The sequence below is a fragment of the Pleurodeles waltl genome, chromosome 7, assembly GCF_031143425.1.
Source record: "Pleurodeles waltl isolate 20211129_DDA chromosome 7, aPleWal1.hap1.20221129, whole genome shotgun sequence".
In the NCBI taxonomy this organism is placed as follows: Eukaryota; Metazoa; Chordata; class Amphibia; order Caudata; family Salamandridae; genus Pleurodeles; species Pleurodeles waltl.
The window spans coordinates 1,345,084,517-1,345,110,823 of NC_090446.1; the positions used below are offsets into that span (position 1 = coordinate 1,345,084,517).

The window sequence follows — 26,307 nt, forward strand, 5'->3', positions numbered from 1 at the left end:
ACATGAAAAATGGTAACAATCGGATTGGCAATCGGAAAACAGATCAACGTTATCATCCCTCCTCTCTAATCTCTTCTGATAACTAACCTGAAGATGTTGGAACCCATCCCAGAAGTACCCTAAAGCAGCCTGATAAAACTAGTTTCAGTATTTTCTGTCTTGGATTGGGAAATCTGTAGTGACTGCATGTTCTTCTGGACAAGCCCAGTCTTTTCTCAGTTAAACTCTTTGACAGTACCTGGCATGTTCGTGAGCTGAACATGATTCCACAGACATGACCCTAATAACTCTGGAAGAATCATTGTGCGAAGTTTGGTTTGTGTATTTCTGGGTGTTTTTTACTCAGTAACCCTAATCTGCCACAATAGAGTCCTTGTACCTGCTTTTTGTACTTGTCTATGTTCTTGTTCATCTGGATATATCATCTGCACGTCTATGATTGTTCAGGCTGCCTTGTGAGTGCAATTATCTACGTAACCGGCAAAAGGGCAATTAACTATATAACAGGGTCGATGTCATACAAAGTGCTCGACTTCTGCCAAGCGAGATCACGCTGCGAAAAAAGATAAAAAGTAGTCCACAAACCGGATGGAAAACAGCGAGCCTCGCATGTTTTGAGTACTTGGTCACTGCGCTCGAGGAGGGCTTACCACCGGAAAAGGCATGATGTATGCATGCCTTCCACTAATGAAAGCAAGCAGATTTTAACAGGCAAGCCCACAAACCAATCAAAGACACTGACGTGACATGGACGGGGCTCCGAGCCCTTTTCTAACTCCTAAAGCGTCTCGCAAACGAAACGCATGCACAAGTGCATGCAACGCGGGCTCAACCCTAAAAAAATAACTAGAGGTATGGATGTATTTTCTCGCTTTGTCTCTGCTTCAGAAGACTGTGTCGCAATACAGCAGAAAAATACGAGGAAACAAGTGCATTTGCGTTTCAGATGGACCAGCCTTGTTCCTTTAGGACCAACCTTGTTCCTTTAAAATGTCGGCTATAGAAAGTGGGGCAGAAGACATCGAAAGACATTGGGCTTTACAAAAGAGAGGCGGTGAGGAGCAAGCATTAGCAAAGGCAATAAGTTCTACCTGTGCAAGATATATTGCCTTTGTCAATGTTTTTATTTACATATTGCACAGCAGTATGAGCTGCTGTGAAACAAAGCTTAAAGTGGAAAAAGCGCTATGACGCCACCAGCGTCATAGGTCTTTCTTTTTTACTTTGAGCCAAACTGCACAGCAGCTCGTGCTGCTGTGCGATATGAAAAAAACACAAACAGCACGAGGGTTGGGAGGAGGTCTAGCAACACGAGGAGTTCCAACAGACAGCTGGAGGAGGCCAGGGTAGAGGACAATGGACAGCGGGAGGTGGGCAGTAGTGGGGAAAACACACAGGGTGGGGGACAACAAATAACAGCAGGAGGAGGGCAGGGTGGGGAAACAGACAGTGGGAGAAGGGCAGGGAGAGGGGAAACAGCAGACAGCGGGATCTGGATGTGGTGAGGAAGAGGGACGGCAGACACAGTAAAAGTGAAAAAGAGTATCTGCAAGAGTGTATGGCCAGTGGAAGGATGACAGCCACAGAAAGGAACCTGTCCTTGTCCATGCTCCAAGGCAGGGACACACAGCAAAGCCCCAGGAGGAAGACAAGGCGAGGAGGAGGTGGTAACGAATAAGAAGCAAGGAAACGAGTAATGTTGGAGCCAACTAATGGTAAGTAACAGTAAGTAAGGGCTGGGCTCTAAGCCTGTTTTATTTTATTTTTTTTGTTTGCAAGAGATTTCGCAAGCGCTGTGCAGGTGAAACCTAAAACAAAAAATACACAGATACTAGCATTGCTATATTTGTAGAAAAACAACTGCTGGTTTATGAAATTGATATGTTTATTTCAAACATATCAACTTTATGCACATCATCCTTTGAGATTTAAAACGTTCTATCATGAGAACTATCACTAATTTCAATTGAAGTTCTAGACTTTTAAAATTAAGTACCAATGAAGTCTAAGAAAGACCCCTTGAATTTATGCACAAAGCTTGATTTTATGCACACATTTCTGCATAGCTTATTTCTATATATTATTTTCACAGCTTACCTATGCTTCTGCTTATACAAGGTCTCAGCCACTGGTGCATAGTTCATCATTTTATAGATGAAATCGAAATTACCGCCCAAAAACAGGAGAACTGCTTTAGCTGTTCCTCTTTTGCCGTTCCTCTTACTAAACTCTTTTGTAAAAAAAAATCCATGCTTTCATTGAACTCTTTAATGCCCTGCCTCACGGTCCCTCTGTGTTGGGGCAGAATCTGAGGCTTTGATTGGCCAACATTGTGATGTCTCTGATATATCTTAGCCCCCACAACATTCATCATCTAAACTACAATCCTGTATTTTTGGTGAAAAGTAAAATACAACAAGTCTTGTTCTTGAAAACATGATGATTGCTTACCACCATAAAATGATTAGCCAACAGTTAAATGGTTAATGATTTGAGATTTGAAGGATGTTTTTTTATTTGTTTGTGATTTGTCCTAAAAATAAGGGACACATAGGCTTCGATGGACAACAAAGTTTGCTTTCTTTGATTTTACTCAGATGTTTAGCAGGGAGGCCCCAATGTACTCCACCGAGCAGTCAGTGTCTGAGAAGACCACGTCAAGGCCATAGCCAATTTGGTCATGAGTCTCCAATGAGGGAACTATCCCAAAGAGATGACGTACTGTAAAAAAGCCTTTGTGGTCATGATGCTACCTTGCATGGTGAATGATAGTTCGATGATCACTTAAAAATGTCTTACTAAGCATGAGGGAGTGCCCATGATGTGAGGTCAAATCGATGCACCCACCCCGTGATTCAGGATCCATATCGGTCAACTAATTAAGAAGCCAGCCACCTTCACTCCAGAGTACGACTATGAAGAATACTACACCATCTAGCGTAGGATATCTGAGGCAAGGTACACCAGAGTGGACACAGGCCCCACTCTGTTGATTTTGCACCTATGCCAGCAGCCTTAATTTCAGTTGGCTTAAAGCAAGGCAGATCACACCACCACTGTCCACTTGTTAGCGACATCCATCTTTCGTAATTGAGACATGCCAAAAGTGTTCTAAAAATAAACATCCATTACCTCTCCAGCCAGGGAAGTGCTTCTGTAGGGGCGGGGCCTTGGAGGAGGTGGGGCTTTGTGCAGAAGGCTGCCAGAAAGCCGCCCTAACCACGCCTTAAAAAGCAGACATTTCAGGAGCTGCCACTGATGTCCTGGGGAGGTTGTAAAATGCCGGTGTGCTTCAGCTTCCACACAGTGAGTTGGAAACCCGCTGTCTGCAGGGTTTCCAAATCACGTTCTGTGTCACCTTGTGGAAGCGGGTCCCTTTGTGCAATCTTGCTTTTCCTATTTTACTCCAGTTATGGCCGTGCGTTGTAGGTTACGAGTCACAGACGTGCATCAGTTAAATCTCTCCTATTTCTATGTTTGGTACCACAGCATTACAGGTCTCTGAACTATTTTTCAAAGGTGAGAAAACAAAGAGACTCTTCTGATGGGCAGCTACCCCCACCCGACTAAATCCTCTTTTCTTTGGCCCACCTTGAAGCAACTAGGTCTCACTTGGCTGTCAAGCTGGGTTATGATCATTCCACATTACTACTCATACCTCACACGAACCTAGTCAGAGATGGAAAAAACTCAGTCTTCTCTAACCAAGCCAAAAACGTTTTTTCTCAAATACTCAAATGTTTTTATTGAATGGTGCAAAAAAGAAAAAAACATGATAACTAAATACAACCAAAAGAGAGACAAATAAGTTGATCGGGTCATGGGAGATGCAATGCTCTTCATCACTGAACACAAAGCTGACCAACTCAGAGCTGTAGTCCCAAAGAGAATGAAGAAGCAACCACCACAAGTACGTAAGATGCAGTGAAACGAGCACAGGGCCCTCAAGAGGTAGACCTTGTCAAACCTGCCTCACAAGCTGGGTGCCGGCCACAAGTGGAAATTAGAACAACTTTCAAAGAGCCTGCTTCTCTGCCTCTTGGGTCTCTGTTGGAATTTCACAGAAATCATAGAAGTTTGGGAACATCTCTTGAAACACCTTGCTAGGTTTGAGAGTGAGTTATGTCTTTCCGAAGTGGGCTTTGTGGGTTGAGTTCTTCAAATCCAAGAGCCTTTTGAGTAAGTAAAGTTTTAGAAACCGTTCTGAATGTAGTATAATGAAATAATCCAATGCACTAAAGTCTGTCCCAGGACCCAGAGATAACTGTTATTCGGTTCTACCCTTATTGGCCCATGAAACTCCTGTACTCTTGTGATTAATGTGTAACAAAAACACACTAAGTAGAAGGGTCCAATCTTTTTCTGAGGATCCCACGGCAAGAATTGCCGAATGTCAGGGTTTCCAAATAGCAAGGCTGCCAAATAGCAAGGGATCCACGGATGCGCCTTGGCACTCAACGCGGCCTTCAGTGTAACATCGCGAAGGATCCGTGGATCCAAAGTCCAATGGAAAAAAATATATACCCACTCACACACCAAACCCCCACCAAGCACAGTGTGTGGCGGTGGGCAGCGTAGGGTTGGCTGCAGGGCCTGACCACAGGCCAGGCCCTGCAACCAACCCACCACCACGAACAGCCTTTGGAGGGCTTTGGATCTGCGGATCCTTTGTTACGCTGTGCATGGTGTGGGGTTGGATGCTTGTGCAGGGGGTTGGCTGCACACGGCCAAAGGTCATGTGCGGCGGCAGTTGGATTAACATATGGTAATTAAATATTACTTTGCGTTAAAAAAAATTAAAATTCACTGAAAAACACAAAGGTTACAGGAATGTTATAGTTAGGTTCATACTTTACACACACAAAAAACATAGAAATTCAGCAGTTATAGTTATACTTATCTGAAGAACTTTAGGCCACAAATCATAGTTTCTTAGCAAAAGTAAAACTATACCTACTGAATTTCTATAGTTGTGTGTGTGTAAAATGTGACCTAACTATAACGCCCCTGTAAACTTTTTTTTTCAGTGACTATATATATATATATATATATATATATATATATATATATATATATATATCAACACAAATGGTCTGAAAAGCAGAGCTTTTCAGACCATTTGTGTTGCAATCAAAACATAAGTGGAGGCACCCGGTTTTGTGGAATGGAAACCTCTTGGAAGGACACAGGTGGTGAGGAAATACCAAATTCCTGTGTGTACTACACACTTGGAGATGGAGAAATATGAAACTTCAAATGCGCCTTGCGCCATCCTGTAGCTAGTGGGACATCCTTATCAAGAAGTTTGGTGAGTTGCCGTCCTGCAAGTACTGATGCAGCCCTGACTGAATATCGATTCAGGGTAAAGGGCCTGAGGCAATGCAGTAAATCTTAATTTTAATTGTCACAGAGACAGAGTTAAGGGGCTTGTGAAGGTGTTATTTTGAACAACGTGCCTGAACGCTTTACTGAAATGTTTGAACACACCTTCTGTTAAGAAAGTAACTCTATGTGAATGTGGTCCCTATTAATCAAAGTATGAATATAAGAGCATTGAGCATAAATGATACAGAGACTTTTTTGACCTCTCATAGTGTGTGTGTTCTTGATATTAGCAGAACGCAAAAGCCACAGTAAAATAAGGACTCTGAGAGCAGCACTTTGAACTACAACTCCCAGGATGCCCCTGTAACTATATAAGGCAGGCAAATGAGAATCATGTGTGCCTTCAAACAGAAACCACCTGAGGAAGACATGATGTTGAAACGCGTTGTGGTGTTTGATAAGTTACTCTGTGAATAAATGGAATCTGCTATTTCGTACCTCTGGGAGTGCAGCAATCTTTTGTGGAAAAAAAAAAATATATATATATATATATATATATATATATATATATATATATATATATATATATTTATACAGTTGTATGGAGTGTAATATGCTTTTTATGATTTACTGTTGAATGCATGGAGGGGCCGTGACTGATGAGAGGCAATGCCTCAAGAAAGTTGTGATGCCCCACTCCTTCTTCTTGAAGGTATGTATTTGTGCAATTAGGAAGAGTGATGGTCCTCAATATTTTAATCTACAACTGACAGGAAGTCGTCCTGCTTTAGGGATAGTTTCTTGGATTGACCTTTTTACCTCCTCAGTGGATAGTGAATAGTGACCCTTGGGCCTGGGGTCACCTGGTGGTTACTCAATTATGGACTTTTTCAGTGAGCATTTACCTCACCTTCATTTGGCAATAGCCTTGTTCTAAGAAAGCGGTGATGTTTTTGGTCTGAGCCTCAAAGCTGCTCATCAGGATGTCGACTTGCACACAGTGTGTATACATTTTGTATGGGAGGATGTTTAGAGATTGAAGGACACAGTTACAATATAACCAGAAGAAAGCTGTGATCCTCTATCAGGAAGTTCTCAGTTGCTGGCCAAGAGTTGTAAAGGAGTCTCAGAATAGCCCAGGGCACCTCAAGATCTGGCACCATGGAATTCCATTAACTGATCCATTATCCTGCCATTTAAAGGTATGATGACGTATGGGGTGGAGGTATCTGGTATGCTTTGCCTAAGTAGAGCTAACTAGCACTTTTCCCACTAGGCACTAGATATAAATCATAGTGCATTAAATATGACTAATGACTAAAAAGCTAGTTGTACACAGAATGGTTTCCACAAATTCAAGCACTATTTAGTAGCCTATGGCATCATAAACTCTAAACAATTAACCAATTAAATACTGTTTGTGGACTGTGGCTTCACCTAAAATGTCTGTCGGTGATGAAGGAATAATGGTTGGAATCCAGAAATAGGGGGTGGAGGGAGGAGGGTGTTGGAATGAGCTTTGTCTCTGAATCCATTCAATTCTTGGCCTCTCTGTTGGCTTTGGTGAGGTGGGCACCTGCACAGTGCAGAAAAGGGTACAAACTGCTGATATATGGTGACTGGATTTACACAAAAACAAAAACCAAGATAGGTTACAGATACAGAAATAGGATAATATTTTGACAGCGCATGGGAGTACAATTCCAGCACTCCCTGACATAGGACTCTAATTAAACAGGAAGGGACATATTTACAAGCCCTTCATGCCGCTGGTGCATCATTTTTGTGACGCACCAGTGGCACATAGTGCAGACCCATATCTACAAAGCCACGCAAAGCCACTTTGGGTGGGTTTTTATGGCCTTGTAGATATGATGTAAGGCAATGCAGAGAAAGTCTCTGTGTTGTCCTACACTGCGTCAGGGAGGCGTACCATGGGCTTTGCGGTGGCTGTACCCACGCAACACTCATGCATTTTGACGCATTCACAGATTTACAAGAATCTGCAAACCTGGGAATGCGTCAAAACTGTATGCCTCCTAACGGCAGGTGCAACAAGGAGAAACATCTTTATTTTTCCTTGTTGTTTCCTCTTTCTATGTGTGCTGCATTCTGTAGCACACATAGAAAGAGGAAAATGCCTCTATGGATTATTTTACTGCAGGAAGGTGTCCCTTTGTGCCCAAAAACAATCCTGCCAACAATGCAGACACCCTTGCACCATGGTGCAAGGATGCCTGCGTTGGCGCTAGGCAGCAATTTTGTGCGGGTGCAGGGGGAAAGGACAGAAATGCACCGTATCTGGTAAATATGGTGCATTCTGCCTGTACGAATTGGTGTAGGGCAGCGCAGCATAAAGTATTGTGGCGCTGCCCAACGCCAATTCCTAGTAAATATGTGCCTGAGTTTGGAAGGCACTGTTATACTTCAGTTTTAAAGCTAGCAGTGAGATGCCAAAGTCACAAGTACCAAATATTTGACAGGATTTGGGGGGTAATTACCCAGAGAAAATTAAATTCTCATTGTGCGATTCATTTGAATATTTTGCACACATGCGGACGACTGGTTAAGTGGAGAAACGGTTAAAATTGTAAACTTTGCCATACAGGCTCCTGAGCCTTTGATACCCTCCAACATGCTGATGCCCCATCCCGTTGAGGGCTTTTTAAAAATGTCACACTTAATCTGCAGGTAAAAAAACAAGCATTTGCAATGCAATGGGTCTTGCGTTTGCTCGAGTTGGAGATATTAGCGTTGTAAATTCCTAAATTGACTTTTCTTGCCACATAAATTGAAAATGAAAAGTAAAACAGTTGCCATAAGCGAGCTGATTCAAAGCGCCATGGCCACCAGGAGCATGAGCATGAAAGAAAGACGCAAAAGGAAAAAGAAGTTTGCTCGTAGTGAAACGTATCGCCAAAAGTGCAATTATCCATGTAACAGGGTTGATGGCCAAGGCGGTAACAAAACTGCCCCAATAAGGGACAAATGTAAAGCATTTACCAATGATAACAAAGGATTTTTGAAAGGCAAGCCCAGGAACGAGTGATAGTGATGGACGTGCGGTGGGCGTGGTTAAAAGCCCACAGGTGGATTACAACATGTCACAACGCTTGCGTGCTCGACCTAAAAATGTGTTTCCAGTGGTAACGTAATAGGACGCATGCTCCAAAAGGTTTATTGGCTGGTGAGCTCGGTTGCTACCGCTCCTCACTGAGGGTGAGACAATGCATTCTGGAGAAGTAGAGCCTTTCTTTCCACCACGTCATTAGCCACACCCTTCATGTGGAAGGGGCCACCCTTCTTGGCTTGTCTTCAGCCTCCAAAGCAGTAAAATTCTTTTAAAGACTTCATTGGTATCACCTGCCCTGAAATTCTTCCTCAACCACCAATTTTTTTTTTATCTCTATTGATTGCATTCCACTCCATAACATTGACCTCACACTTCTTGTAGATTGAAGAGGTTGGAACCGGGCTTTAAGTGGGCCGGGTCCCTGTGGGGCCCTCTACTCATGTCCTTAACTACATTGCCAAAAACACTGCTTGATTTCTGACCAATGAATGTAAAAAAATGTTAAGGTAATCCGTGTCAGCTCTATTCATACTTCACATATGCATTCCAGAGATGGGTAAGAGATGGTGCTGAAGAATAAAGAGATTAGGTGTAAGATTTGCAAATGGACGAGATGTGGCGGAAAACTGCGCCACATGGTGTGAACTGGAGTGACTCTCTGAAAATCGCTAACCCTTCCACAGGCCTCAGTAATGTTTAATTCACTGTTTCACAATTTTAGAATCCATACATTTTCATTATTTACAACGATAATTGTTACTCTTTATCTTAAACAGCTTTGATAAAACCAATAGTCCTGGCTGCTTTTAGGTGTATGTCGGTGTTTGCGGTGTATAGCTGAATGCAATAACAAAAAGCTCAAAAAGGAACCTAAATATTGATCAAGTGGCACAGTATGGAAATTAAAGAAACATAATTTACATGTTTAAGCCACACCCTTAATCACCTAGGTTATGCCCCTTTTAGAACACCCCTCTCACACACACTCTTTCCATCCACTTAAAGCTCTGTATGGTGACCACCCGTCCGTAAATTTCACAGACTGCCTGTAATTTCGCCCTGCTGTCCATTGTCCGTGATGAAAGGATTAACGGACAGCATTTGTCCGTAATTTTAGCCTTTCACCAAAAGGACAACGGACGGCATGGCGAAATTATAGACAGATCAGTTTCCCCAGCTGGATTGCCCCTCCTGTGCTCTGAGGGAGGGAGGGGCAGACAGATAAGAAAAGGCCTTTTTGCCGGGGGTCTCCTTCCCTAAAAAATGCAAATGTGGGCAACTGGTAAATCTACAACTGCAATGGGGCTTGAAAACCTGCATTGACTTTAATAAAAGGAGTAACTTGAAGCTTTCTGATGGCAAAGACATTTTCTTTTAAAGAGGTACTGTAATGGTGTTCCAAGGTGAGCTGTGGAGTGTGTGGTTATAGTGGAATGTTATAAAAAATGTTAGTACTAGGTATAAACTGTATATTATTCAAATCTGTATTTGAGAAGCACTTTTTTTAATTGAACCGAACTGTATTTGTACATTTTGTAGCAGCCTATATTATGATGTAATTGTATTTATATAGCGCTTACTACCCCTGACGAGGCGTTGAATGCATGTTTAAAATAAGGACTTACACATTTACAGTTCTTTCAGGGACCTCAGTACCTCATAGTACTAACAAACATTGGCAAAGCTAATAGGTCTCGTCTACGTAAGAGTTATTGGCTTTGCCAATGTGTTTTAGCCATGGTATACACCAGGCTACTGTACAGCATGGCTAAAAGTTACTGGCATAGTGGTGTGGAGTGGAGTGGCATAGGAGCAGTGGCATAGAGCCCAGTGGTGCAGAGTACAGTGCAGTGGGGTACAGTGCAATTGTTTAGAGTGCATTGGCGTAGTGTGCAGTGGTTTAGAGTGCAGTGGCATGGAATGGCGTGGGACAGAGTAGAGTGGCATAAAGTGGCAGAGAGTGCAGTGGAGTAGAGTGGCATACAATAGAGTGGCAGAGAGTGCAGTAGTGTGGAGTAGTGCAGTGGCATAGAGTGCAGAGAAGACTTGTGTGGCAGAAAGTGCAGTGGCGTAGTGTAGAGAGGTGCAGTGCACAGTAGAGTTTGGTGCTGTAGAGTGCTGTTGCGTAGAGTGGAGTGATGCAGAGTAGAGTGGCATAGAGTGCAGTGGCATAGAGTGCAGTGGCATAGAATGCAGTAGTACAGAGTAGATTGGTGTACAGTACAGCGGCAGAGAGTGCAATGTTGCAGAGTAGAGTGTCAGTGCAGTGATGTAGAGTGGAGTAGAGTGGCACAGAGAGCAGTGGCATAGAGTACAGTGGTGCAGAGTAGAGGGCAGTTGCATACAGTGCAGTTGTCTAGAGTGCACTGGCGTAGAGTGCAGTTGCATAGAATGGCGTGGGGCAGAGTAGAGTGGCGTAGAGTGCATTGGTGCAGAATGTAGCAGTACAGAGTAGAGTGCTGTAGAGTATAGAGGCGGCCAGTGCAGTGTTACAGAGGAGAGTGTCAGCGTGCAGTGGTGTAGAGTGCATTGAATTAGAGTGCAGTGGTCAAAGTAGCATAGAGTGCAGTGGCGAGAATAGATTGTTTCAGAGTAGAGTGCAGTTGCATAGAGTGGAGAGGTTCAGGGTAGAGTGCAGTGGCATAGAATGCAGTGACACAGAGTGCAGTGGTGTAAAGTAGATTGTTTCACAGTAGAGTGAAGTAGCTTAGAGTGGAGAGGTGCAGGGTAGAATGGAGTGTAATGGCATAGAGTAAAGAAGAGTTGAATTACTTGCCGTGGATCTCAATTTGATCCTCCCCTTTTATTACCTTTGATTGGTAGTCTGGGCTCCCATTTCTAAGATAAATGTAGAGTCTGAGACATACACTCTAGTGCTGTGAGACAACAGACAAGTTGTGGGTTCCTCACATCCTGACATTAGGTTTGAGACTTTCCACCACACCATCTGCCCTGCCTCTTTAAAAAACAATTAGGTTAAAAGTCCATGGGCGGTTGGGGTAAGCCAGATGTTTTTGTTCAATTTGTTTAAACTAGCATAAGGTTAATTACCTTAATGTTTCCCAAACTGTTAGCCACGAGTTTTAAAATGTTCAGAAACATAATCAAAATGTTGCTATTACTTTCTCTTCAAGAAAGATTGGGTAGATTTGGGTGGGGGTGATGGCCTTGGTGATTGGCCTATGCTACTGTAAAAGGACGTAATGTGACCCCTGAATGTAGCATACCAGGAGGCAATCACAAAAAGACCAGAGGGAATAGTGCTATGTTAAAAAAGAGTAAATAAATGCACTGACAACATAGTGAGGCATGGCCTCTCTTGTGTGTGTGTCTGTAAAACTGACGTTTGTTCTTGAATTTTTGTCCTGAATTTGGACCCTTTGTCCTGAATTTGTGTCCTGAATTTAGACCCTTTGTCCTGAATTTTTTACAGTCCTGTCCAGAATTTACCTCAATGCCAGGTGGTCACCCTACAGCCCTGGGTTGAGAGGTATGCCAAGGAGTCTAACAAGAGGGGTGATGAAAGTGTGAGGAACATTAAAGTGCAGAGCTCTTCTCACCCGACCCTCTCTCTGAAAACAAAGGTGTGTAGGTAGGTCATTGGGAGAAAAGTGTGGGGACCCTGATATAGCATGGGGACTGTCCATTCAGATCCGGTGCACTCAGTTACCAAGCGGAGTTTCAGTCGCAGGTAGGGCTCGAGGCGCTCACCTGGGGGTTCGGGAAACTTTCACCTGAACAACCAAACAGGAGCAAACCTACACAATGGGCACCAGCTCAAATATTTGCAGCATGTGATAGATCGCATTCCAGGCTCGCGAGAGATCCACTTGAGACTGAGCTCGAGCAGCACTTGAGTTGGGAAGATCAAACAAACACCCTGAGGGTGAGCCCAGACCTTGGCGCGGCCCCGCCCATGGAAGGCACGCGCAAGCAGCCTGTTTACGTAAGGCTCTTTCCTAGCAGGGCCTCTGCATGGAAGGTGAGGCTGGGCAGGCCTAGGCTCAGAGCCAGGTCGGTGGTAAAAGGTCTGGGCTCCACCCTGGGGCTCTCAATGAACACCATTTAATACAGGTCCCGTAACTTGCACAGAGAGAGTTCGACCCTCCTCAAACAGTGGCTTATCCCAGACCAATGTTTTAAAATGTCAGGTCAAAAGTTTCATCTTATTGCATTACTATCTCAAATTTTTTTTTTTTTGCAGTTTTATTTAGCGTGAACTCTACCTGAAGGTATTAGAGCGCTTTACACGAGTACCAGTTACATTAACCAAGGACACATTTTTTATTTTTATTTTTGGCAAAACCACGTCATACACTAACTCCTAAAGGGATAATCAGGATGATATATTCCTTCTGGATGTGGCTCAGTACCCAAGAACTTCAGGCTGGGTATGCTCAGGGTCCTTCCGCCAGGGAGGGTGCAAGTGTATTCATACTGAAAGAATACCACCTTTACTCCTTTTTTCACTTATTTACCACTGCAACTAGGTGGTAACTGACACGACTAGGTGCTGTCCTAAAATTGCTGCCTTACCTTAGTCATGGACTTTCCTTCTTTACTCATCCCCGCAGCCACGCCTGCCACTCCCTGACCTCCCCGAAGCCCAAGCGTACAAGGGTTTTTCACTATGTCTCCTATGCTCAAAGTGGCATTGGTGTCCCATTGACCAACACTGTGGGACCAAAATAGAGTAGATTAGGTGTTTCGCTTCTCTTAAAATGAGGCGTCTCCCTTCTTGCAAGATTACGTGCCTCGCTTCTTGCAATCAGATTCTGCGAGTGCAGCCCTGAGGATTGAGCAAAGTTAGGAAACACCTTGATTAATCACATACCAACCCAGTTGCCTGAGCAGCTCCAGAAAACTTCTACATTGATTTGTGGATGCTCTTCTGCATAGCACCACAATCTGTGGGGGCACTCAGTAACACTGGACTCCAATATATGTGCAAGTTCGCATTGGCCCAGGAGGTTAGGCAACTGCAGGCGGGTCACATGTTGGTGGGGGTCACCTTCAATAAAGCAGGAAACAAGTTCCAGAACAAAAGTTGTGGGGCACATTAGAAAGTGATGTCACAGGAAGTGACATCAAAATACAACAATTGTCTTACCTATGAACTATATTAAAGCAACGCATAAAATAATTAAGAACACATATGCAAACTTGAAAATACAATTTGAGTGTGTACTCCACACCTGTAAATCTTATAAGGCTCTTTTTGAGCAAGAGGGAGCCAATTGGAAGTCTGGGCTAGGGGGGCTGCATCTATGTGTTTTTGGTATTTTACTGTCGTTACTTGTATGCAGCACGTAGGCACACCCTTATGAAGAAATAAATACGGTCCTCTGACGAGTGTCGAGAACCATGAATCAGGGGTCATTAGATTTCCAACACTGGCTGAGGAAGTGTTGAAGCGTGTAAAACGTAATGACAGAGCTGCTTCTACCATAATGCATTGGGGCACACGTGCAACATATTCCGAATCCGTTCTACGCCCATTTTAGATCCCATTTTTACTTTTTTATGATTCATGTGTATGTTTTCCTGCTACAAAGTTTACAGATTACTACATTTTAAAATAGATGGGATTTATTTGAGCGTAACTTTTAGACATTGCCATTTTCACTGAGTAAATATTCCATGCGCATTGTGTTAAAAGGCATAATTGTTTGGTGGTAATGTGTCATTTCCTGTTGGTATTTTTTTAATCAGGCACAAATCACCTAGGTTTCTCCCTCAACATATAGGAGACATTTACTCCTCCTTAAACCCAGAATACAGTGATAACCCTATGAATATTAACTCGATTCTTCTGTAATTAAGAGCTCCAAAGATGACACCGTCCTGGCCCATTGTCCTAGTGAGAATGATGCTGACAAGGGGCCGAAGAGCCTCTGTAGTGGGCACAAAGTGACTCCAACATTCAATACATAGTCAAGTATCAACTTCTCCTCTTGCGTCGGGCTTGGGCTGAGGGGAACAGTGCTACTGCTCTAACAATATTGGCGGCACATGATCTACTGATGTCTATCCCCAGCTCATACTCTATTGACTATTTCACTTATCGTGGTCATGGCTGGTTTGCTTCTTTACTAGGTGACTCCATGTCACTGACGGCCATTGTAATCTGTCAATTGCCCCCAACTGAAGTCAACCACTACAGCCTCCCAGAATGCAATGTTTTTTTTAATATAATATGCTAGGCTATGCACATGATGTCCTGAGCTTCTGCAAACACGTCAATTTAAGGAGTACATCATTCACCACTAGTAGAGAACCTCCCTTCCACACTGGCCTCATGGCCAGAGTCTGCTGTCCTCCACGTGTGTACACAATCAAATGTATCAAAGAATATATTCAGGTTTTACCTAAGAACCAGTACACAATCTCAGTGCTCCTTTTTAATCAGAGTATTTTAGCTAATCCTTACAGACACAAATAGCCCTAAAAGGTAGGTATGTATTGTTAAAGGAAGGAATTGAGGGACAGAGTTAGAGAGGATGGTAATGTTTGGGGAACAGCGACCTTGCCATCACAGAGCTTTCGTTGGATTTGCCGTGTGTAACGTTATGTGGGTGGTGTAAATGACACCAGATTTCCAGACCTTACACCTACCTTAGGTTGACTTTTCGGTATGGGTTAGGTTTGGTTTTGTACTTGTTAAGCTCAGCGTTCACCCTACAGGGGTACCTTGGCACTGAAATGCAAAAACCAAGAACTCACAACCTACTAATATCCAGATGGGGAAAAAGAAAAGCTATTGTGGTAAAGAGAACAGCCACATCTTCAAAGCCTATGTAAGATTAGGCAGATGTGACCCCTGGAGAGACAGGGCATGCCACTTAATCACTGTAGCAACAGAAAAGGCAAGGCCACCAAAAGTGTTCTGTTGAAACATCACAGCCTCAAGAAGAAATGTGCCCCTAGAACTCAACAGACTGCCGAATGTAACACTAGAAACATTGTTGCAGCTGAGAAAACTGGGGCGAAAACTGCTTCATACACTAAGCACAGCGAGTTAACCAATATATGTTCTTTACCCTGCAGTCAATGAAACGTTGCCAGGGCAAGGAAGATATGCTTACTTAACGTGAGATTCAACACCAGTCTAGCAGCATAATCCTGGATAAGATTCAGTTTGTAAACAGATAGGCAAACTAAGATGAACAGAATTTCAGAAGTTCAAGCGTGCCAAAATTGAAGCATTTAAAATTGGCACCTTATGCATAAAACAAAAATGATGCAGAAGATGTTTAAGTGTGTGTCCCTGGAAAAAGCCGGCTTTAACCACAGCTGTTATTTGATACGTCATGTTAAAGGTGGAATCGATTTTTACACCAAGACTTTTTTTACACCTAGATTTTGCACACAAGTCACTGAGATGGGCTTGAAACCCAACGAAGGGACCTAAAAAGGAGGTGATGGTCTAACAGGGCAGAGAATCTCAGTCTTGTCTTCGTTGAGTGTAAGGTGATTGAACCTCATACTCAAAGCCATCCTGCCCTACACCCTGGAGAGACACTCAAACAACTGAGCAGCAACCGAGTAGGCACCGTCCGGGATCTTTAGGATGATTCGAGTGCCATCTGAACAAGGAAGAGTCTAAAGCCAAAAGACCGAATGAAATGGACCACTGGGATCATACACAGATTAAACAAAAGGAGAGACAATATGGATGCCTAAGGAACACCACATGAAGATGTTCTCACTGATGAGGTGAACGGTGGCAGCAATCCTTGATACGATCTTTCTGTCAGAAAATCCAAAAACCATGATAGCACTAGATCTTTCACGCAAAGATCTGCAAGCCTGTCCAACAGAATCTGATGGTTCACTGTGTCAAATGCTGTCAAGCGCAAATCTGTTTGGTCGTGCAAAAAATGTGCCAGGGACGCTTTGAATGAGTATTTAAATGCATTCCTGTGATTTCATTAATAACTTTAGCAATGTTTGATGAATCTTTAAATCATTTGGCAGACAATTGGTCTGTTTAATAAGGTTCGTTGTTTCAAAGTTGTGCCGATTGGCCAAGTGCCAGAAAAGTTATTGGAGGTGATCCCAAGAAGACAGCTAAAAGAAGGCTGATGCCTCACATGCGCAGAAGAGATGCACAACTCTCTGGTGTGCCAATGGCAAGCCATCAGATCACACAGAAGTGATGCACAACTCTCTGGTGTGCCAATGGCAAGCCATCTGATCACAAACGGTGCCAGTAGGGTGACCACCTCGCTCATTATGGACCCAGTTTCCACGGCTGGGATTTATGTGTCAGCCTAATGAATTTTGTCCATTGTTGTCTTCGTTCTCTTCCACTGAGACTGACTCACCTAATAGCAATGATTTATAGGTCAACGCTCTGGACAGGGAGCAGTGTCCGAGGTTATATGGAGTGAATTGGTCGCCACAGGATGAATTGGTCTCCACAGGAGCCAGCTGAGCTCAAGGTCTAGCCAGTATACCTAGAACATAAGTAAAAATCAGGTCAAATACGAATAATTCTCTGATGAGTGCTGTCTAGTGTGAAGTAGCTGATGGACTCAATTGCAAAGCTGCATGAAGTGCACATTTTATAAAAACGTTGAGAAAAAAATTCAAATTAAACAACATAAAAAAGATTTCATAGAGTGCAATGAAATTAATAAAATCACAACAAACTCAGTCCATGCACTCAAGTGTGAACGTGCCTAGCGCTTATATTGCAGACACTAGTGGCATGATGGTCCCTGTGTCTGGCATAATGCAGGGCAGTCTTGGCATTATGTAACTCTACGGAGCATTCCGGCTATTCTGGTATAACTCGTGAGCATTCCAAGTACATTCTTGGAATCCTTGGAGTGATGGTGCAAAGCTGCGTCACGATGTAACCCATCGTAGGCATTTCAGGCATTTGGCACAATGGTCCAACATCTGGCGTAATTCTGGCCTTACTTGGCATTATGTACTGAGCATGATGGTTCCCCTTGCAGAATGGTGGTCAGTCTTGGCATTTGGTGGAGTTCTTTGCATGACTGATAGTGCAAAGCAGCCTGGCGTAATCCTTGGTATATTGTGGGAATCCTAAGTGCTATGGAGCCACTCGCTGGCACTGTTGTGACCGTGGTATAGGGGTACCAATGCTTGCCATATTGTGTGCCTGATTGACAAATCTGAGCCCACCATTGGTATAATGCAGAATTCCACTGCCATGTGCTGTGCATGCCTGGCATCTGGCCTTCAAGGCAGTATCTTCCGATGAGTAAAAATAGTACATTTAAGTACTTGATAAGCGTATGCTTAGATCTAAGTGTGTATTAACTCAAAATTAAAAACTGATATTTAAAGACAGAATTTTTTTTTTTAGTGAAATGACAGGCTTTTGCGTGGGACAACTGCATAGATATATCCACAATAAAAAAAAGCTGTGATAAATAGCAAACCGTGTTTAGATTAAATGCTGATGTAAGTGATAACACATGTTGAATTCAGAAGACGTAGTGGTAATCTACTCCCTCTGTGCCACAAGATTCCTTGTTTTAACTCGTAGTTCATGACTTGTAGGATACATTTCATGGTGAAGCTTTTCATGCCATTCCCACTACTGATATCTGCTGCCTGAACATAAAATATCGACAACCTGTTTGCTGTAAGAACATGTACGGCCTCTGTATCCTGAGAAGTATCTCCTCTCAGAGCCTTTTCACTTATGTCGGCTTCGGCTGCTCATGGCCTCAGATTATGAGATCCGTGCACTTTATAATTTTCCCACCCAGATCCTTCCAAGCGCTAAGTCATAATATATGCAATGTTATGGTATGTTGTGGTATGGTATGGAACTGAGCGGTATAGTATGGCAGGATATCCTCTCTTTTAAAGACCATTTTTGTTACCACGCGGCTTCCTGGCTTTGACAAAAGGATACTGGAAAGTAATCATCAAATCAGCAAGTCAGGTGAACTACCAGGTTATTACACAACAGAAACCAATTTGAACTTTAAGGCCCTTCCTAAATAAGTAATGGAGGGGAAATTATGTAATATCAAAAGGAAGTGGAATGCAGAAGGAAAAATATGCTCTGCACATTTTGAAAAATATATGCAGTGTGAAATGCAATACCCAAACCCTTGATTTCCATAAGGTACCTATGGCTTTTCAGCCAGTTTCTCGAGAAATTATGATAGACAAAGAACTGCTTTGTGACCAATATTTTTTATATTTTTTTGCGAAGTTGCATCTCCAACACCCAGAGAGAAGGTGAGATTTTCTTGGCGCGATATAGACGTATTGCACAATTCCATGATTGCCCCTTTTGACCGTATTGTTTGGTAGATAATTTATGCAAAAAATGTGCTGCAGCAATTCCCATTTCATGTGGTCTCATTTTTCGAAAAATGTTCTAGGGGGAGCGTCCCAAACTTCCCTTTAAGAGGATGGGCTTTCTCACTTCAAACAGTGGAATTCAGGGAAAAATATTCACACTCATCCCCTTTCAAAGTTCACCAGTCACCAGGTACTATATTTTTCTTAGGTTTGTCAAATTGTTTTTTCTCTTACTATTTTATCTTAAAATAGTATACCACTGATAACGTACATAATACTGATGTGTGTGGCTAAAGGAGTTGGGTTAAAGGTAGAAGCTAGGTGTCAGTAATTGTGTCTCAAAAATGAGAATCAACATTACAATGTAATAAATATTGCATGACATGATCAATTGGGAAGTTACCACCAGAACATAAGGTCGCTCCTTTGACCAGTTTTTTAATAGCTCTACCCATAAAAAGTACTGGAGAGTAATTTTTAAGTTCAGTTATGTTACCTAACCAAACAACATTTTGAGGAAGCCCATAAGGCCTCAGATCTGGTAATACGATTAGCAAGGGTGAGCAATCCCATTGTAGAAGTGGACAAAGGAAGTGCCAGCATTCAGGTCTTTTTGGGCCTAACAGCTGCTTTTGTACCATGGATCATATCATTCTTTCATGCACACTAAAGGAGAAACACACCTGGTAATAGAGATCAGGTCAAATAAATTCTAGAACAGCCAAGAGGAGAAATAATGCTCTCCATTTCCTTGTAAGGAATGATTTGAAATTATTTACTACATTTATGCAAGCGATGCTCAAATCCCTGTGGCGATAGCTAAAAAAATGCAAGATCAACTTAATAAACGTTGCCAAGTACATTCTGGCCATGGAAAGATGTATGAGCCGGAATGAATTCAAAGTCAATCCTAGCAAAAGAGGCATTTCTAAATGTGACCGCTCCTAGAGAAAATTGGCGCAAAGATCTTTACCTAGAAGTGATAGACTCTTTCACCCCACAAGGAGACTCTGAACTCCGCTTGCCAACCCAAATAAATGTTGCAGTAAAAGGTTGGATTTTATCTAGATCTTTATAAGACAAAGCAGGTTGGTATACTTCTAGAATAGTGACTTCCAAACATCGTAATAAAAAATATAGCACCAAGAATGTCGATAATAAAAGCAATGTGAAAGTAAGTATATATGGATAAATATAAGTTTACTGTACTTAACTCCATATATATGTGCCTTATCTAGATAGATAGGCAGGCAGATAGATAGATAGATAGATAGATAAATAGATTTTAAAGGTATTTAGATGTCAAGCTAGAATTAGTAAATCTATACCTATCTCTACATACTTACCTCAACAATATTTTTTTGTAGCTAATCTTGGTATAACATTTTTGGACCATGATATTTTTGCGGTTGATATTCTGAGATACAACAAAGTAGGTTATCTTATCTCTCCTCAAATACAGGCATACTGAACTAAATTATCTGGGATATGGAATAACCTGTGTAAGGATCAAGTATGTCAAAGTGCAGTGTGAAGACACCTAGCAGATAAAGGGAAACGGAAGCATGTCATGCCCGCTAAGGAATCCTCACACTGGCTTCCCCTCCACAGGAAAACTGATTTACAGACCCTATTGTAGGCCAAAGACACTGTTCAGGGCTCCCGCTGACCATGAAGAAAGAGAAAAATAAGTGTAAACCAAAGAGGAGCCTAATATCAGCTAAGAACTCGCTTTACAATAAAAGCTGTAAAAACTGAAAACTCTTCAAAAAGACTCTCAAAACACAAATTTATAAGGCACTTTGGCTACATTTAGAGCTCTTCAACCAGACTTCCAGCTACACAAATAGGTCCTCGCAGAGCATAGAGGAATCAATGCATGTTGTAAATGTACCAGCCATCAAAGCTTCTAAATATATTTGTGTTACTATATTCAGGGTATCAATTAGCTGCTTCATTTTATGACATGCCATTATTTACCAATTGTCACATTTCATGCTGCAGTGAAAATTCTACGTTAACACCAAATTTCTTTATAAATGAAACACTGCTTAGCGTCTCATAGAATGGATTTTGCAAACAATTCTCTATTTTATAAAAAAAGAACTCTCTTCAATGCTGCATGGTCTGATCTGTGTGATTATATCTCATGATAGATTTAACCCCCTGAATCATGGATCTGTTTAAATACCTTTGGTTAGATTATTACGCAGAACACAGCAACATGGTGCACATCCTACGTGCAGATCCTCAAAAGGTATTATACTATTTATTACCAGAGGTGGGGGGGTTGGGGGTTCAGGATGATCCACTGGAGAACTTGCCTCTTGCCAGTCATGCCATACCTCCACCCACAACAGTACAAACAGCGTATTACACTCTGTGTGTCTGCATATTATTACATATATACATTATGCTAAGTTGTAGGTCCTGCGTAAAAAGCTAGCCTCTGCTCCAAAAGCATTCTACGCACAGCCAGAGGTTGAACCCAAAAGATTCTGGGATGTAAGAACAATCCGCTGCTTCAGTGATGAGCATGTGCATGTTAACTCTGATGTGATACAGTGATGTATGTGATAATGTAATTGTCATGTCTTTAATGGAATCATTAGTGAGGTCATGAGCAGTGTACATTAGTCACCATAAGTGTTTTTTTGGGCTGATATCCTATCCATAGCTTTTACTTGAGAGGGTTTTTTAGGAGAGAGATAGAATCATTGTATACATGTGTGTGCCTACATTGATGCTGTGAGAGAGAGCAAAGAAACATAGCAGGTAACCGTGTACTATGCTCCTATGATGGTCCTATGACGCAATCAAGGGTTTCTTCGATGGTCAACTTTTGAGAGATGTTGACGAGGCTGACCATGGGCGAGAAGGCAACCACAGCCACAGCCTTCAGGGAAGGAGGATAAACCACCACGCATGGCAAGGTTGGCGCCCCACGGGCTCAGCTGAGACACGGTGGGGCACCACACGCCTCTGACAGTTAAGCAGGATCCCATTCACAGGAAGACTGGTGGAAACCAGCCAGTGGGGATAGAGGACCTGCGAAGACAAAGACTTTGCGAAACATACACTGTCGAAGCCAATAGGTTTGGCTTTAAAGTGGTAACAAACACAGACTCGCATAAATGCTGTACTAACGTGTTGTATGCATCGCTGCTGTTTAGCTCGCAAAAGCCAGACTCACTGACTTTCACAAAGATGAGGAAAAGTTCTGTACAGAATGCAAGCAGGACTTAAAATATCGAATGTGACAAACCATGTGATGAATTAGTGTACTTTCCAATTGTAAACAAGTACTTCATGCCTGTCAATGGAAAACTTCCTAGAGGATGGAATTATACTCCAGACAGACAACAGCATGCATGTGATGAAACAAATGCTCTTTCGGCGGAGCCCAAGGCCACTCTCTGTGTAGTTTTAAGAGTTGGTAACAATAGCCTGGCACGCAGCTGTGCTGTTAAGCCAGACCTAAAATGGCAAGGGCCCTGATGCATGATAGATGTAGCCCTCAGACTGTCACTCGTTTGAACCCGCGACCTGCAGGATGCTTGAGGACCCGAGCCGCGGGCACGTTTGTTACCGCACTGTTGATCTTATCGGCTGACAGCAGCACAGATTGCGATGGCAAACAGTGGATTTGCCCCGTGTTAGGTATTTTGACATCCACTGTGCTCCTATGTGGACTCAGAGGGCGGAGGGGCCTGGGACATTACTCTGGGCGACATTAGCTTCTGTGGAGGGAATGACAGATAAGAGGGAGGTGGTGAGATTTGAGGAGCGCATTTATATACCATGCCTGACGGGTGACTGACATTCCGCCAGCACCAAAGGCCTTTCAACAATGCAAACAGGAGCAGCTAACACAGGTCTAAATCCGCGCCCAACTACCACGATAATTAGAGTGCAGTGCAAAAAGGTTACAGATGGAGCAAAGTTTGTGTGGGTTTCTCCACGCGCGTCATAGCCAGAATCTGCACCCGTATGATGTTAGGAGAGTGTGGGCTCCTCGTGTACGCCAGAGGCCGAGCTTGTATCCTGGAGCTGACTGCACAAAGAGGCGCACAGGCTCACGACATATGTATGGATTCTACACACGTGCACCGGAGATCGGGCCTGCATCCTGGAGGAGGCTCCACGCAGTGCCTCAGCTTGCCACGTATGTGCACCGCAGGCCGAGCCTGTATCCTGGCAGTGACTGCACACAAGTGTGTGAGCTCACTAAACATGTGCATCCCAGAGAAGGTTGTACGCAGAGGTGTGTGGATTCTTCACACGTGCACCGGAGATCGGCCATCATCCAGGAGGAGGCTCCACGCAGTGCCTGGGCTTGCCACGTATGTGCACCGCAGGCCGAGCCTGTATCCTGGAAGTGACTGCACACAAGTGTGTCAGCTCACTAAACATGTGTATTCCATAGCAGGTTGCAGGCAGAGGTGTGTGTGGTCTTTACACGTGCACCGGAGATCGGCCTGCATCCTGGAGGAGGCTCCACGCAGTGCCTGGGCTTGCCACGTATGTGCACCTCAGGCCGGAATCCTGGAAGTGACTGCACACAAGTGTGTGAGCTCCCTGAACGAGTGCATCCCATAGCAGGTTGCAGGCAGAGGTGTGTGGGGTCTTTACACGTGCACCAAGGATTGAGCCTTCACCGAGGGGGGCTGCATATGGGGGGGGGGGGCATGTGGACACGCGTCAAAGTCCGGCTGCCCACAGGTGTATGAGCTATGCACATATGTGCACCAGAGGCCGAGCATGCATCCTGGAGCAGGCTGCACACAGAGACCCAGGGCAAGAGCCAAGTTGCAGTGCTGCGGCACAACAGGGCCCGACATTAGTAATTGTATTTATATAGCGCTTCCCCTTTACACAGAGATATCGTGGGGCACATGCAGCGCCTAGGAAGAGGTGCCTCTGGGAGGGGAAGCAGCAGTCTGGCTGCTCACCGCAAATCCTGCTCTGCAAGGCCCTCCCTCAACAACAATGGATACAATCTATGCAACTGCTCATACTGTCTCTGACCGCACCCACCGAGTCTGGGGCACGTCCGACCATGCCGGCTCGCGCGCATTGCTCACTGACGCCGCGGCAACACGGCGCTATGCGGGGCCTGCAACTTACGATTTAATGAATACGAGGTTGACTCCACTATGCCACATCTCCCTACCCGGGTCCCCCACGCATTCAGCTGGCTAAAAACTTCTGTCTGAAGCAGGGCCACACGTGCACGTTTTGGGGTGGCACTGACCTGATGAAATACAGGCAGCACCTCAAGCACCCCTAAAGAAGGACCGCCCCCCAGAAACACGCGTAGAGGCACGTGCAGAAATACCAGCACTGGCTGCACCGGCTGCTGCTGACGCCTTCCATGCGTGGGAGATACTGACATGTAATGCAATGGGGATGAAAGCAGCGGCCCTTCTGCTCATGCGCGCCATGCAATAAACTCCGTCACCTCCACCCCAGCGGTGCAAGTCCTGCTCCTCATGCACTGTGTACGAATGTGTCAGCCCGCAGTGAAGCTCTTGATCACCACACATTGTGCACTGACACATGCCTGCTCGACAAACACTCCCTGATCCTCACACATTGTGCACTAACATGCCTGCCCGCAGAGCACTGCCTTATCCTCACACATTGTGCACTAACACATGCCTGCCCGAAGAGCGCTGCCTTATCCTCACACATTGTGAACTGACACATGCCTGCTCGAAAAGCACTGCTTGATCCTCACCAGAGCACTGCTTGATCCTCACACATTGTGCACTGACACATGCCTTCCCGCAGTGAAGCTCTTGAGCCTCACACATTGTGCACTGACACATGTCTGACCGAAGAGCACTGTTTGATCCTCACACATTGTGCACTAACACTTGCCTGCCCGCAGAGCGCTGCCTTATCGTCACACATTGTGCACTGACACATGCCTGCGCGAAGAGCACTGCCTGATCCCCACACATTGTGCACTAACACTTGCCTAACTGAAGAGCACTGCCTGATCCTCACACATTGTGCACTGACACATGCCTGCTCGAAGAGCACTGCCTTATCCTCACACATTGTGCACTGACACATGCCTGCTCGAAGAGCACTGCCTGATCCCCACACATTGTGCACTAACACATGCCTGACCGAAGAGCACTGTTTGATCCTCACACATTGTGCACTGACACTTGCCTGCCCGCAGAGCGCTGCCTTATCGTCACACATTGTGCACTGACACATGCCTGCGCGAAGAGCACTGCCTGATCCTCACACATTGTGCACTAACACTTGCCTGCTCGAAAAGCACTGCCTTATCCTCACACATTGTGCACTAACACTTGCCTGCCCGCAGAGCACTGCCTTATCCTCACACATTGTGCACTGACACTTGCCTGCTCGAAAAGCACTGCCTGCAACTCACACATACGACTGCCTGAAGAGCACTGCCGGCTCCTTACACATTGTGTACTAAGGGCCTGATTTATATCTTGGTGGTATAGAAACTCTGTTACAACGGCAATAAAGTATCTATATTGTGAAGATAATGGTCTGCCCACCAAATGTAGATTCTGGTGGGGTTTAGGATGAATCACAGAGGAGTCTACTCTGTCTCTGCTGTGATTAAACCCCTCTGACGGCCCTACAGAGCAAGGGGTGTCAGAAGCAGACCTCTAGATCCGGCCACCCCATTTACATGGGCAGAATTAGAGGTCACTTTTCCCTGCCTGTCATCGCCATGAAAACCCCGTTGGTAAGAGGCAGTATAAACTGCGAAGTGCTCGCCGCGCCATGGGAGAGGACTTCCATGGCAAGGGGAGTATTTTCTCTTTTATTTTCAAAGAGAAAATCTTACTTTGGGATTTTCTTTTCGAAAAGAAAATATTTTAGTGCAAGGCTCCGTCAGATTGATGGAGCCCCCTCCCAAACTGTGAACAGCATTGGCATGAACCGCGGTAACAGCGGTTCCTGCCAATGCTTTAGAAATGACCGCCAGCTTTGCAGTCATTTCTCAATTTGGGGAACAGCAGCTCCATCAGGGTGGCAGAGTAATTTAAATACATCTCCCTGGCGGAGAAACGGGCCACCCGCCTGGATGTAAATCGGCCCTTACGTATCTGTATGAAATTGTAACTCATGATGTTCACTTGTTATTTTATATGGACCGACCCACATAACACCAGATCCTCACCTATTGCGCCTGTACAATAATCTGCACTAATCAGTACCCCTGTTTTGGTGAAACTCATTGTTTTCACTTATTGTGCACTAATGAGTGTCTCCGTAACGGCGTAACTCATGGTCTTCACATATTGTGCACTAATATGTACATGTGAGATGGTGAAACTCATGATGTTCAGTGCATTTGTCATAGTCTCTGAGCCTGCATTGATACTGCCTGTCTGACAGTGTAACTCTGGGTCCTAACGCACTGTGCACTAATACACTTATATTTGGTAATGTGACTCCATAATCCTTACAATTTGTACACTAATGCATGCCTGCTTGACTGTGTAACTCCTGCACAGCACAGGTTGAACTACCACATGCCTGCATGTTCTGATCCCCACCGTGTGCACTAACACGCGCCTTCTTAACTGTGCAAGTCCTTTTTCATCTATGCT

The 26,307-nt window shown here is 44.1% G+C and overlaps 1 protein-coding gene across 2 annotated transcripts in view; it reads right to left on the minus strand.

The window, feature by feature from the left end:
- EPS8L1 (EPS8 signaling adaptor L1) overlaps window positions 1-26,307 on the minus strand; it is a 159,001-nt gene that overhangs the window by 125,855 nt on the left and 6,839 nt on the right. Inside the window, exon 2 of one of the 2 annotated variants that reach the window (XM_069200742.1) lies at window positions 16,726-16,857. The exons of the other annotated variant lie outside the window; for it this stretch is intronic. The gene's annotated coding sequence lies outside the window, so the exon portion shown is untranslated. The remainder of the gene's footprint in view (window positions 1-16,725; window positions 16,858-26,307) is intronic. 2 annotated transcript variants of the gene reach the window in all.